The 13,910-nt window shown below is 33.8% G+C and overlaps 1 pseudogene; it reads left to right on the top strand.

Annotated features, from left to right (window-relative positions):
• The first annotated feature begins 4,990 nt into the window (after positions 1-4,990).
• LOC123837479 (spermatid perinuclear RNA-binding protein-like) lies at positions 4,991-6,130 on the top strand (annotated as a pseudogene).
• Positions 6,131-13,910: the final 7,780 nt, after the last annotated feature.

Genomic DNA, 13,910 nt, shown 5'->3' with positions numbered 1-13,910 from the left:
TACCTCAAAATAACCCTACCATGAGCTTTTCCATCCCCCAATCCAACACACAAACATCAAAGAGAAAGAATACAGAACAGAATTGCATATTGATTATTACCTGCTTTTTTGTTGTGGGGATCTTTTGTCGTGCACAGTTTGAGAAGCTTAATATGTATAAAAGAAGGAATGTCGCTTAAGAGTAATGAAATGTGAGTCCTATTATTAATAGAATAGTTCTATCCTACTTCACAGGCTATAAGAACGGAGGTAATGCTTCCATTCTTGCCTTCCTTTCTTCCTTCCCTCTCCCTCTTTCTTTCCCTCTTTCCCTCTTTAACGGAAACCTGAATTGATAGAATGCGTGATGTGGGAGTGCATTCCAACTAAAATCACATCTGCAATAGGGTTGATGATAAATCTTTCTAGATGGGGCCCAAACGTGAAACCACTACACTGAATTGGCTAGTCAGTGGATATTAGTTATATTGTGGCCCAGTAACTATTTTCCTAGCATTTAGTTCAAGAATAATCACGCATGTGCCCATTCTCAGTCATGTATTTTGGGTGAAGTTCCATCCATGACTTTTGACAAGAATTGACCAAGTTTACATGAACAAAATCTCTTAGAATCAAACCATCATATACTTTGACTTCTGTGACTAGAAAGATCCTCACATGACCAATAATGGTTAATTAAAAATAACTTGCTTCAAATTTAATGAAAGGATTTTTCCTCTTACTACTTGAAAAGACGTTAAGAGGTTTTGAGGTCTGGGGTCTCTTAACCATAAAAGAATCTGTAGGAGTATTAAGTCAACTTGGATGAATACTAGGAAGAAATTTCCCTTAACTCAGTTTACCACCTTTCAAACTTTTGAGACCTTGCAAGAGGAAGAATGTTGATATTTGACAAAATACTTACTGCATAAAAAATAACTTTAACCATTTCGCTTCCTTAAGAGTAAAAGAAAAAATTTACTTATCTGTAATTTTTGGGTGCTAAATTTTAAGACCCATATTTTTCTTTATATTGAAAGGCAAATATATTATAAATCCAATTATAGATATATTACTGAAGTTTAACATTTCTATTGCGATTAGCAGACTTATTTCTGTTAGGTTTTTTTGTTACTTTATTTTATTTTTTAATATAACCCATTCTCCTAAGAGCATCTCTGAGTGTGTTGTGAACATAAAAGCTAGGTATATAGAATACAACAAATGTTCTGTAAGTGGAGAAACCAGCTGTCACCTCTTTGTGGTCTTTTAAATTTCAGTTCTCACATCACTAAATTTTAAAGAATGAGAGCATTAAAATTTAAGTTGGTTATTTTTAAGCTAGTTTTTAGAGGAAATTGACAATGAATTCAGCTACATGTATGTCACATAGTAATTGAATGTATTACTACTAAACTCTGACTACTTTCTTGAAATGTGATCCTTAATATATGTTTCCTATGGTTTATCAGAATCTAAATACCTGTGGTAAAAATCAGAATTAGAAACATAATAAGTGAGTGATAAAGCAATGCCTATATACCATACTTCTAAAATAAATTAATGAATTACAGCTACAGAAATGACAAAGTAGGTTGTATTGGAATAACCAGCCCAAAGACAACCATTTTTAAACTCTGGTGGTGGGGGGAACCAATATACAAAGGTATTAGAGAGCTATCCAAAGCAGGAAGAAACTTTAGGTTATCCAATACTTCACAATATAAGTTAACTGGATGAGATCTAAGCACACATAGTTTTCCTCTGAAGATATTCCCCAAGTTATGAATAGAGAGGCTAGAAGTCAAGTGGAAAGATAAATCCTATCAGTTTAAGGTTTCACAAGACAGAATTTTAGGTAATCAGAGTATCTAGAAATTAAGGAGATAAATCTCAGAAAGAAATCCTATAGGGCCTGTCCCCAGATATATCCATAAACTCCTTTAAAACCATGGCTTACCTCTAAGCTGAGCACCCATGTGGGACATTCCAAAGAGCCATGTCGTAAAAATACACACACACACAAAGTCTAAAGGACTGAAAGACTAAGAAGAGATTTCAGCTTTTGCCCAAAGGAACAGGGATAGCATTTGGAGTTTGAGTTCTGTCAAATTAGAGTGTTAACTAAAAACCTTGAACTTTCCAGAGTTTGTCCTAATAGAGTGTAAAACCAAACCTCTGCAAGTATAAGATGAATTACCAGTAACTTAAATATCTGCTTAAATGAAAACAAACCATCATCAGTTAATAATAAAATCCAGGAACTCTACAAAGTGTTATTTACAATGTCTAATATACAATAGAAATTTATAAAATGTACTGATAAGATAATATGACCAACTGTTCAGGAAAAAAAAAAGACACTAGAAACAGAGTAAGGGATAACCCAGATGTGGAAATAGCAGACAATGTCTTTAGAGAAAATATTACAAATATGTTTAAGGACTTAAATGAAAACTTGTTAAATTAACTGAATATAAATGCAGAGAATCAACAGCAGACAACCCAATGGAAAATATGCATTGGAAATTACAAATCTGACATGAGAAATAAAATTACTGGATAGGCTTAATAGCAGAAATGGTTTTTTAAAATAGATGAATGGAAACTAAATAATGTCAAGAACTAGAGGAAAATGACTTAAAGAATGAAAAGAAGCTCAGTGACTTGTGGAGCAATAGCAAATGTTCTAAGATATGTTGAATTAAGCACAAGAAGTAGAGAAGTAGAAAAATTGGGACAGATTTTACCAATGTGATGATAATCATCAAATAAATCTAAAAACAAACCAAAAAGCTCTGCAAACCCCAAGCAAGATAAATTTTTTTTGAAGCTGTCCTATTAAAACAGCTGAAATGCAAAAATAAAAAAAAATCCAATGAAAAAATAAGCATCTAATAAAAAAAATAAGATATGTTCCTCTTAATAAATTTATAACAAAACCTTTCAGTAACTGTGGATAGAAGGCAAGGTCTTCACTAAGATGAAGAGCATCTTAATGGTGAAATATTGAAAATCTTTTCATTAAATCTCCCAAATGAGGAAAAGAAATCTCCTCTCACAATTTTCTTCAGCACTGTATTAAATGTGCTCATCAGTGCAATAAAGGGATAAAAGACATAGAAATAAAGATTGAAAAGGAAGAAATAAATACCCTTTATTCCCAGATGACACAATTGCTCACATAGACAATCCAAAGAAGTTTATAGACCTACTACTAGAATAAGTGAATTTAGCAAGATCACAGTTCAATATATTACAATTATTTGTATTTTTTTTTTAAGAGAGAGAGAGAGCGCGCACACACCTGTGCCGGTGGTGGAGGGGGAGTGGCAGAGGAAGAGGAAGAGGGAGAATCTTAAGCAGACTCCACACTCAGGATGAAGCCTGATGCAGGGCTCCATCTCACAATACTGAGCCACGACGTGAACCAAAATCAAGATTCAGATGCTTAATGACCTGAGTCACACAAGCACCCCATAATTATTTGTATTTTTATACATTGACAGCAATGAGAAAAGAACTTAAATTCCATTAACACACACATCAAAATCCATTATATACAGAAAAATTCAGCAAAAGATGTGTAAAACCTCTACATGGGAAACTGTAAGAGATTGTTACAAGGGATCAAAGATGATCTAAATAATGAGAGATGTATCATGTGCATCAATTAAACAACTTAATGCTGCTAAAATTTTAATTGATCTAAAAAGATTAAATGCATTTTAAGTTAAAATTCCAACATGATTTCTTGTAATAATTGATGAGTTGATGTTAAGATGTATAGGGATATTTAAAATATCTTGAATAGCCAAAGATAATTTTGAGTAAAAAAAAAAAGTTTCAAGACACACTACATGATTCAAACCTTAATATTCTTTACTATGAAGTTACAGTGATCAAGAAAATGTGTTTGTGGAGTATGGATGGAAAAATAAATTGATGGAACAAATAAAAAGTACAGGTACACATATAAGGCCAATTGCTTTTTGACAAAGACACCATGCCAATTCAATAGAGAAAGAAGAATATTTTCAAAAGTTGGTTTTATACCTGCTGGATATCCATATGGAAAAAAAAATACTTCAACATCTACATCAAGTTTGACACAAAAATATTTATAAGATGAACTATAGACAACGCCCAAAATAAAATAAGAAAGCTGCTAGATGAAAACACAGAAGTATGTCTTAAGAACCTTGAGGTAAGAGAGGATTTCTTTGAACCAAAACACACTATGAAAGAAAAAAATTGTATTCATCAAAATTAGAATTTCTCATCCAAATATACCTTTTTTTAAAAAAGACCATAGAGATGGGGCGCCTGGGTGGCTCAGATGGTTAAGCCTCTGCCTTCGGCTCAGGTCACGATCCCAGGGTTCTGGGATTGAGTCCCGCATTGGGCTCCCTGCTCAGCGGGGAGCCTGCTTCTCCCTCTGCCGCTGCCTCTCTCTATCTCTCTCTCTGACTGTCATGAATAAATAAAACATTAAAAAAAAAATAAAAAATAAAAAAATAAAAAAGACCACAGAGAAAATTTTTACAATACATGCATTTGATAAAAGACTCGTATCAACAATACAAAGAATTCACACAAAGCAACAACAAGACAAGTTAATTTTAAAATAATTAGGCAAGAGGCACTTCGTAAATGAAGATAAACAGATGGCTAATAAGCACATGGAAAGATGTTCGATAGCATTCATCATCAAATTAAAACCACAATGAGATCATTTCAAATCTTCTAGAATTGCTAAAACTTGAAAGATTGACAACACTAAATGTTAGTGAAGAAGTAGAGCTATTGGAACTCTCATGTTGCTGGTGGGAATGTGAAATGGTACACACCCTTTGCAAATCTGGCAGTTTCTTAAAAAGTTAAATATATACCTCTCCATGATCCATCAAGTCTACTTTTAGATATTTACATAAAAGAAATTAGAAAAAGAGTATATCCACTAAAGACTGTACAAAAATGTTTGTAGCCACTTCATTTGAAGATGGATTGATTTGAAGATGGATTAGGGGATGATAAAAATCCCAATAAGAAGATGAAACGAAACTTAAGGAAAATTCTGGATAGTAAAGCAATAGACCTTATGAATGTACTAATGAGGCGAAATCAGATCAGGCCCGGGCTTCAATATAAGCTTTTGTCTCAGTCTGGCCCTGTCCACGCCTGTCTTCACAATGTCTGGAGATGTGGACGGTACAACATATGAAGCCTCAGGGCCATCCAAGAAAACAGCAAAACTTCATGTAGCAGTGAAGGTATTACAAGCAATGGGATACCCAACGGGCTTTGATGCGGATATTGAATGTATGAGTTCCGATGAAAAATCAGATAATGAAGGCAAAAATGAAACAGTGTCTTCAAACTCAAGCAATAATGCTGGAAATTCTACAGCTGAAACCTCCAGTACCTTAGAGGTAAGAACTCAGGGCCCTATCCTCACAGCAAGTGGTAAAAATCCCGTAATGGAGCTCAATGAAAAAAGAAGAGGTCTTAAGTATGAACTCATCTCAGAGACTGGTGGAAGCCATGACAAATGCTTTGTAATGGAGGTAGAAGTAGATGGACAGAAATTCAGAGGTGCAGGTCCAAATAAGAAAGTGGCAAAGGCAAGTGCAGCTTTAGCTGCCCTGGAGAAGCTGTTTTCTGGATGCAATGCAGCAAATAATAAGAAAAAGATTATCCCTCAGGCAAAGGGTGTTGTGAATACAGCTGTGTCTGCAGCAGTCCAAGCTGTTTGGGGCAGAAGAAGAGGAGCTCTAACAAGGGGAGCTTTTGTTGGGGCTACAGCTGCTCCTGGCTACATAGCTCCAGGCTATGGAGCACCGTATGGTTACAGCCAGCTGCCCCTGCTTATGGTTTACCCAAGAGAATGGCTCTGTTGCCCATTATGAAATTCCCAACATATCCCGCTCCCCACTACTCATTCTTTTAGCAAATGACAGAAGCTAATTCCTATTGAACAACAAATACAGCACAATACAGAATGTTAGAGGAAAAGCCTTTTTATCCTGCTTTCTTTGAACACATACTTGATCAAAATTATTTGTAAAGAACGTCTTTCCTATTTTTTGATTTTAACAAATGCAAATTTAGTTCTCTACAACTTGAAAACAAACAACAAGGAACTAGTTCTGTGAAAGATACCTCACTTCTGGAAAATACCTTATACCAGCCCTTCTGTCCTAGGGAAATAAGTCTAGCAGTGCAGAGGTTGAATCTTAGGAGGGGTATCAGATTATGTAAAATTAAATTTGTGAAGGATGTATAGAGTCTCAAACACTGATCACAAATAAACTGCTTTGTTGTAAAAAAAAAAAAAACAGCTTAAAATTACAAATAAATCAATTACTGTCTTAAGAAGCCTGGGCAAACAAATTGTAGCATATTCTTGCAGTGGCCCACTACTCACTCAGCAGTTAAAAGAACAGGCTACTGATATATGCAGAAATATGGGGGGAAATCTCAAAAATATGTATTGAACAGAAGAAGCCAGGTGCAAAACAGAATATTGTCTAGGATTCCATTCATATGAAATTCAAGAATGGGCAAAATTAAGCTATGGCTTATAAGTGAAAAACAGAGGTTGCCTCGGGGGTGGTAGGTAGCTGGATAGGTGAGCAGTGATGTGCATGCATATGTTTCAGAAACTCTCTGTAGGGGGAAAAAAGTCTTAATTTTAAAAATTATGATTTTCATTATAAATACTGACCTTGCCCATTTCCAGCTACAATCATGAAGTTACTGAACACAGAGTCAGGAATGTGCAGTAACACACCACAATATAGTATTTCCACACAGATGCGATAGACAAATAAACTCAAGAGCATAACAGTAAAATGCAGCAAAATAATTAAGATCTGACTTTTTGATTAATTAATTTTGTTTTAAATAAATTTAGTTGTAAGTTCATATAATTTGCTTTTTAATAATGCCTATGTAAGTTCATATAATTTGCTTTTTAATAATGCCTAATAGTTAATAATAACTATCCTTGGCCCTAAGAGCTCACAAAAATTCCTGAAATATTATCAATCTTGACTGGCAAATTTTTAGAAGCCATCTTCAGTACACCTTGAAAGGGGAACATTTCTAAGGCAATGGTAATGTTCTATATCTTGGTAGGGATGATGGTTTCATGGGTGTGTATATTTATCAAAATTCATCAGTTCTCCACTTAAAACCTGTTCATTTTAGGTTATGTAAATTTTACTTGAAAACCATATGTGACTGGTAATGTATTTTAAGATATAGGTTCCCGAGGATCATAAATGCTTACTTTTCCTTGAGTCTGTTGAGTGATTTTATCTGCTTATTTCTAAATCAGTTAATTTTTCTGGATTAGAGTTAAAATTTTTTTAAAGATATTATTTATTTATTTGACAGAGAGAGACACAGCAAGAGAGGGAACACAAGCAGGGGGAGTGGAAAAGGGAGAAGCAGGCTTCCCGCTGAGCAGGGAGCCTGATGTGGGGCTCGATCCCAGGACCCTTGGACCATGACCCAAGCCAAAGGCAGACGCTTAACGACTGAGCCACCCAGGTGCCCCTAGAGTTATAATTTTTAAATATTTTTATTAGGGAAAATATATATCAAAATTTACCATTTTAACAATTTTTATATGTACAATTGCATTAATCACAGTCACAATGCTATACAACCACCACCACTATTTCCAAAATTTTTTCATTATTCCAAACAAACTCTGTTCCAATTAACAAATAACTCCCCATTCCCTCCTCCTAACTCCTGACAGTCCTAATATATTTTTCTGTATCTATAATTTTCCTCTTCTCGATACTTCCCAAACATAATCCAAATACAAACAAAGTGATTCATTTATGCAACAATATTCTTTTTACATCCTACTATATGCCAACACTTTTAACGGTCCTGTAATTACAGAAAGGAGCAAAATATTTATCTTTGCCCTCATATGGTAGCTTTGATGATAAATATTTTCTGTCTCTCTCTCTCTCTCACCAGGATTTTAGTGACACATCGTTTCTAATGAAAACATACTAGAACTTAAAAAGATGACTAGAAATAAACCCTTTCGTTTCATGTTCTAAATAGCTATACTGCAGGAGATGAAGATTAAAACATGGACAGAAACATTAAACCTAAGTTTGTCCGTCATCTTGGTCATTTGTTTTTCAACTTGAGTTCCATAAAAGACACAGATAAATTGATTTTATCATATCAGGTCCTTTCTCCAAGAGGTGTAATATTACAATTAGTTCATTATAGAGAATTATATTTTTAGCTGAGACTGCTTCCTAAAATTGTGGATTCCTAACCAAGCTAATAGAACCTTTCAAATTTATAGTGCTTTAAACATTTATGCTTATGACAGCCTTGTGAGAGAAAATACAACAGGAAATAATTTCACATCTTATGACTGAGGAAACAAAGATTGTGTGATTTACCCAGTATCAGATGAAAGATGTGGTACTCAAATCAAGATCAATTTAAGTACTATCATTATGGACTCTATTACATGATATGCATAATATAACTATCCTTGGCCCTAAGAGCATTTGGAACTAATAATAATAGATCTATCAAAACTTTCATGTAACAACAACAACAAAAAAAATCACAAATGAATCACATAGTATTTTTCAACTTAAAATTTATATTTCACTTGTTTTTAATTTGTTGTTTCATTTCTAAACAGGTTTATAAGCATTATTCATTTTAATGATAGTACTTATAGTCTGAAAATGCATGGTAAGCATAGTGAATCACTGTGTCACAAGGGTTAGAACATATTGTCCAACATTCTATGGTCTATATGGCCTGAATTGTGATGACTTTTTTTTTTTTGATAATGGGTTTTAATACCATTTGTGTGCTTCACTTAAATTTTAAAAAATGTATTAGTGATAACATTAGTAACAAGTAAACATTGATCTTATATTGAACAAATTAATTCCCAAAGTTGATGCAAACATCAGTATGTTAACATATACGGTGCTTCTTGTAATTCTTGTGCCTATAAAGCAGCCTTTTCACAGATACGTGTGTAAAAGATCAGATGTGAACTACTTACTAAAGAAGGAAAATATAGACCTTTCGAAACTACATGGCTGTTTCACAAAAGGTAAGTAAAATAAACAAATTCCTTTTTCAGGCATCTTGTCAAAGTAATCACAGCCTAAATTTATCATAGATATTTTGGAGGGTTTGTTATTTATTATTTGGTTTAGGACTTTTTTGGGGGTGGGGGGACGTCAGAGGGAGATGGAGAGAGAGAGAACCTTATACAAGCTCCACACCATGGAGCCCTAGGCAGGGCTCAATCTCCCAACCCTGAGATCATGACCCAAGCTGAAATCAAGAGTCGGATGCTTAACCGACTGAGACACCCAGGCGCCCCCTGGCTTAAGACTTTTAACATTTGTACATAATACTTTAAAAGCATAATAATTATTTCAGTTAATTTTGAATTCTTTTTATGTGATCCTCAATAATTCATCAGGATTCAACTTGTCAATGGTAGATCATTTAACATAATGAATATACAGGAGATTAATTTGAAGAACTTAAAGGTAGTAAACATTTCCTCACAATGGGTACTCCTTAATTATGTAGATATTCTGTATAAATTCACTTATAAATTAGGTAAATGCCAAAATTATTTTTATATACCCAAACAGTATATTTTGTTAAAAGTCACATTTTTAATTTTTTATACTTGCCAATATTAGCTCTATATGAATATTGACTATGTTGTTATATTCTCACCTCTTTATGTTGGTTCTCTAATAGTAGTAATAACTGTTGTTGTTGTTTTTCATGTGCCAACTTGTTCCCAAGTCTGACAGTTGCTGGTCTTCTCATTAGTATCTCTTTCATATTTTCATGCTATAAGAGCTGGCATACCAGCCAAGAAGCTACTTTTTCATCAATTTCTTTGGGGGATGCTTGCCAAAATGCTGTGGCCCATACTCTTCTTTTGCACCATTTCATAAGCTCAAATAGCCATGATGTATTCTGTTTAATACTTTCTGGCAAAGGTTATTGGAAAGAGCTATGCAGTCATCTTTCAGCAATATACCATTCACCATTGTGAGAGATGCTCTGATGTTCCCATATGCCCATAAGGCTTTTCTAGTTTCTTTTACTTTTTCAGCCAACTTATTCATAATAAAATTAATACACTGTTAACATCAGGTCCATGGCTATCTCCTATGCCATCCATCTGGACTTATCTTCTGTAATAGGCAAGATTTTATGAATGGTTTCAATCTGTTTTTCTAGACCTGCAGTATTTTGGACAATACTACCAAAGTTAAGAATTTTATACACAAACTTGCAACAGGTATTTTTAAAGCATTGGTCATATTACCAAATTTGAACTTTGAGATCTTGATTATCCTGAAAATGAGAGCTGGTAAATTACAGAGAAGTCTTATATGTCTTTCATTTGATGATCCTGTGTTTCTAGGGTTTTTTATTGAATAGTTTACACATACTGCTCTTGTCACTGTTAAAGTAGAACAGAGGTGAGACCTGGGCAGATTTATTTAAGAGAGCTTTCAAGAGAAGAGGAGAGAGGGGAGAAGCCAAGCAAATGTGTGGTTTTTGCTAGAGATTTGCTATAGCAAGATTCCACAGGGACATTTGTAGCACTAACTGAACCAGAATTGTTTCTACTTTGAGCCAAGGGAGCCAGCCTTCAGTATCATTGTGTAAGAAAGTCATTGGCTGTGGTCTTCTGAGAGCGGCTGGGTAGATAATCTCCCAGTTGAACAATTAAGCAGCTCCTGTTTGGCCAGGGAAAGTTCTCCAGAAAAATAAAGCCCAAGTGTCCACCACAGGTGAAGGATAAGCAAGATGTGGCATACATATACAATGGAATGTTATTCAACCTTAAAAATGAAGGACATTCTGACATATGCTACAACGTGAATAAATCATGAGAACATTATACTATGTGAAAAAAACAGAGAAAGGCAAATGCTAAATTATTCTATTTATATGAGGTACTTAGAATAGTCAAAATCATAGAAACCGAAAGTAGAATGGTGTTTATCAGGGTTTACAATAATGAAAGGAGGTAGATCATCAATGGCTGCCCACCTCCGTGCCTGCACCTCTGTGATGAGAAGCAGAAGTAGGTGGCTAGGACACAGATCTTTGGTATCTGGAAGATAGGGTCTTTGTTGCTCATCCTGGCTCTGGCAAGATGTGTACAAAATACTCCAGAACACATACATAGTTCCCTGTCATGGAGCTAAGGGGTGAGAGACGGGTAACCACTGAGGAGATAAAAGTTGAAATGTGCCAAAATTAATCTAATTTGCCATCCAGTCCTTCTCCCTGGAAGTTATAAGTCTTCGATAGAATCCACAGTTCCAAAGCAGTTACATCAGATTCTGCCAGTGTAATTATCTGGGTGGGGAGACAAATTCCTGGTGCTTCCTACTCTGCCATTTTCCCAGAATCCTCTCACATATCATGGCTTTGATTTAAAGATTTAAAAGATTTTTTTTGAGACAACAGATAACATTTAAAACAATATAAGACTTCAAAACAAAGTGTAATTAAATGAGAAAATATAAAGTACTGTTATAAATCCTAGGAGAGATCAGAAAGAAGTGAATTCAGTGAGTGCATGCTGTTTCCAAAATTTTAATGTGTTTTAGACTTGATCTTGAAAGATAAGCCTCGAATAGATAGAACAGTATCATCAGGTTACAGTATAAAGGTTTGGAGACAGTCATTACCTAAAATAGTAAAAGATTTGTTTATGGAAACTTCATTGGCTGGAACTGATGGCTATCATGTTAAAGTAAAATGAAGCCAGACTGAGATGGACTTTCATCAGTTTTACTCCAAGGACTTTGGTAAATTCTTGAGTGACTTATTAGTGTGGGGAAATACGTGTTGTTGTTTTTTTAAGATTGTTGAATGAATATTGGAAAAGAGAAAGTGTAGGACTGAATCTCAGTTTGAGAAGTACAGAAAGCCATTAAAACCTATATAGGAGCATCAAAGGTGTCAAAAATAATGCTTTCTAAATTAGAAGTAGCAATACCTATATACTATATTCCTATTTTTTAAATTTGTAGCTATGGATATTGGTGTTGTAGGGTTATGATAAATTTTAACTATTTTTAAAGCATAAATATTATTGAAAATTTTTGTAAAAGTATATGTGAGAAATAATGGAGACCTAGAATTATAATGAAAAGGAAGAAATACAAGAACTTTTAAGAAAAAAATAATTTTTACATGTTATGTCATATATTAAGTATATGATTGAAGTAGAAATAACTTATTTAGCTAGTTTTTTGGCACTCATATCAATATTATTTTATTTGCTATGTGCCTTTTAGGAACAAGCCAATAAATACTTCAGGAATACATGTATTGAATTAACTGAGTTTGGGTATGTTGGACTGTTTGCTTTTGGTCTTAATATTTTGACTTATTTTAAAATTACTATTTTTATTCTCTAGTGTGTTTTAAATTTCATCTTGTTTTAAATTTCATCTGTAATTTCCCTGATTACAACTGAGGAAGTATACTTTAAAGAACATATTGTTTCGAAAGCCAAGACAATTTTAATTTTATAATTCCTTTTTTTGGGGGGTGGGGAGAGGGAGAGAGAGAATCTCAAGCATGTTCCACATCCAGCATGTGAGCTGACATGAGGCTCGATCTCACAACTCTGAGATCATGACCTGAGACGAAATCAAGAGTTAGACACTTAACCAACTGAGCCCCCAAGGTGCCCTATGTTTCTTTAAACAAACAAACAAACAAACAAAACATTTACACCTATAAGCAAGGCAAACAAAACACCCACAGATTTAAAAATATATTATTTAATTTTGGAAAATTGTTTTGAGTAACTCTAAAGTTCAAGGTCAGCAAAAACGAAATTTGGCCACTTTCACCTGTGGTGAAGTGGGAGAAGTGATCAAAATAAATAAGTTCTGAGGACGTAATCTACAATATAGTGACAATAGTTAATACCACTGTACTGTAAATTTGAAAGTTACTAAGAGAAGATCTTAAAAGTTTTCATTACAAGAAAAAAATTGATAACTATATGAGATGATGGATTTTAACTTGACTCACTATGGTGGTGATTTCCATCATATAAATACATTGAATCATTATGTTATACACCTGAAACTAATACAATGCTATATGTCAACTATATTTCAATTAAAAAAATTAAGTGTGACATTTCTTGGTTTACTGTTACCAGAATATTATTTACGCCTTGGGTACAGAAGCATGTCTGACTTTTAGTCAATACCTATTAGGGGTAATTTTGTTTTTTTAATCACTTAAAGTATTTCTGTAGTTCTTAATGTTCCATAATATTTTTTTCAATATAAATGGAAAAAAGTTATGACCTATTAATAGAATATAAGAGAAAATGAGGCATTTCTTCTTTGTTCTATGATGACTACAATGATAGTAGTGAATTTGTTTCCCCAAAATGCTTAAACTGTACTTAATTTGCATGTCATTAAGGTATTAGTAAAAGATTTTCTGATATGCATTTTGATTAACAATCATTTGACCTATTTTCTGGCCTCTTATTACTTCCTATTTTTTTCTTAAAGGTTTAGATAATACAGTCATCATAATCGTAGGAAAAAGAAAACCTTATCTAACTTGATAAAACTTCATAAACTGAGTTCCCTTTAACAATAAAATTTAAATTTACTAACTCAACACGTAACTTGATGGTTTGTGTGATTTCTTAAAATTGTTTGTACATAGTTTTTCTTGGATAAATTTTAATCAGCACACTTTCCACCCACAGTAATTTGTAATATGTCATTCTAATTAACAAGAGAGGGTATATACTGTGAATTATAGCTATGTTAAATAGATGTGCATGTTAAGTTGAGTGTCACACATAAAAATGAGTCACGAGCAGCTCA

Source organism: Mirounga angustirostris, unplaced genomic scaffold, assembly GCF_029215605.1.
Source record: "Mirounga angustirostris isolate CCGP_5_RB_7025 unplaced genomic scaffold, mMirAng1.0.hap1 SCAF_5, whole genome shotgun sequence".
Classification (NCBI taxonomy): Eukaryota; Metazoa; Chordata; class Mammalia; order Carnivora; family Phocidae; genus Mirounga; species Mirounga angustirostris.
The sequence above is the reverse complement of the archived record's forward strand: the minus strand, read 5'-3'. Positions and strand labels throughout refer to the sequence as shown.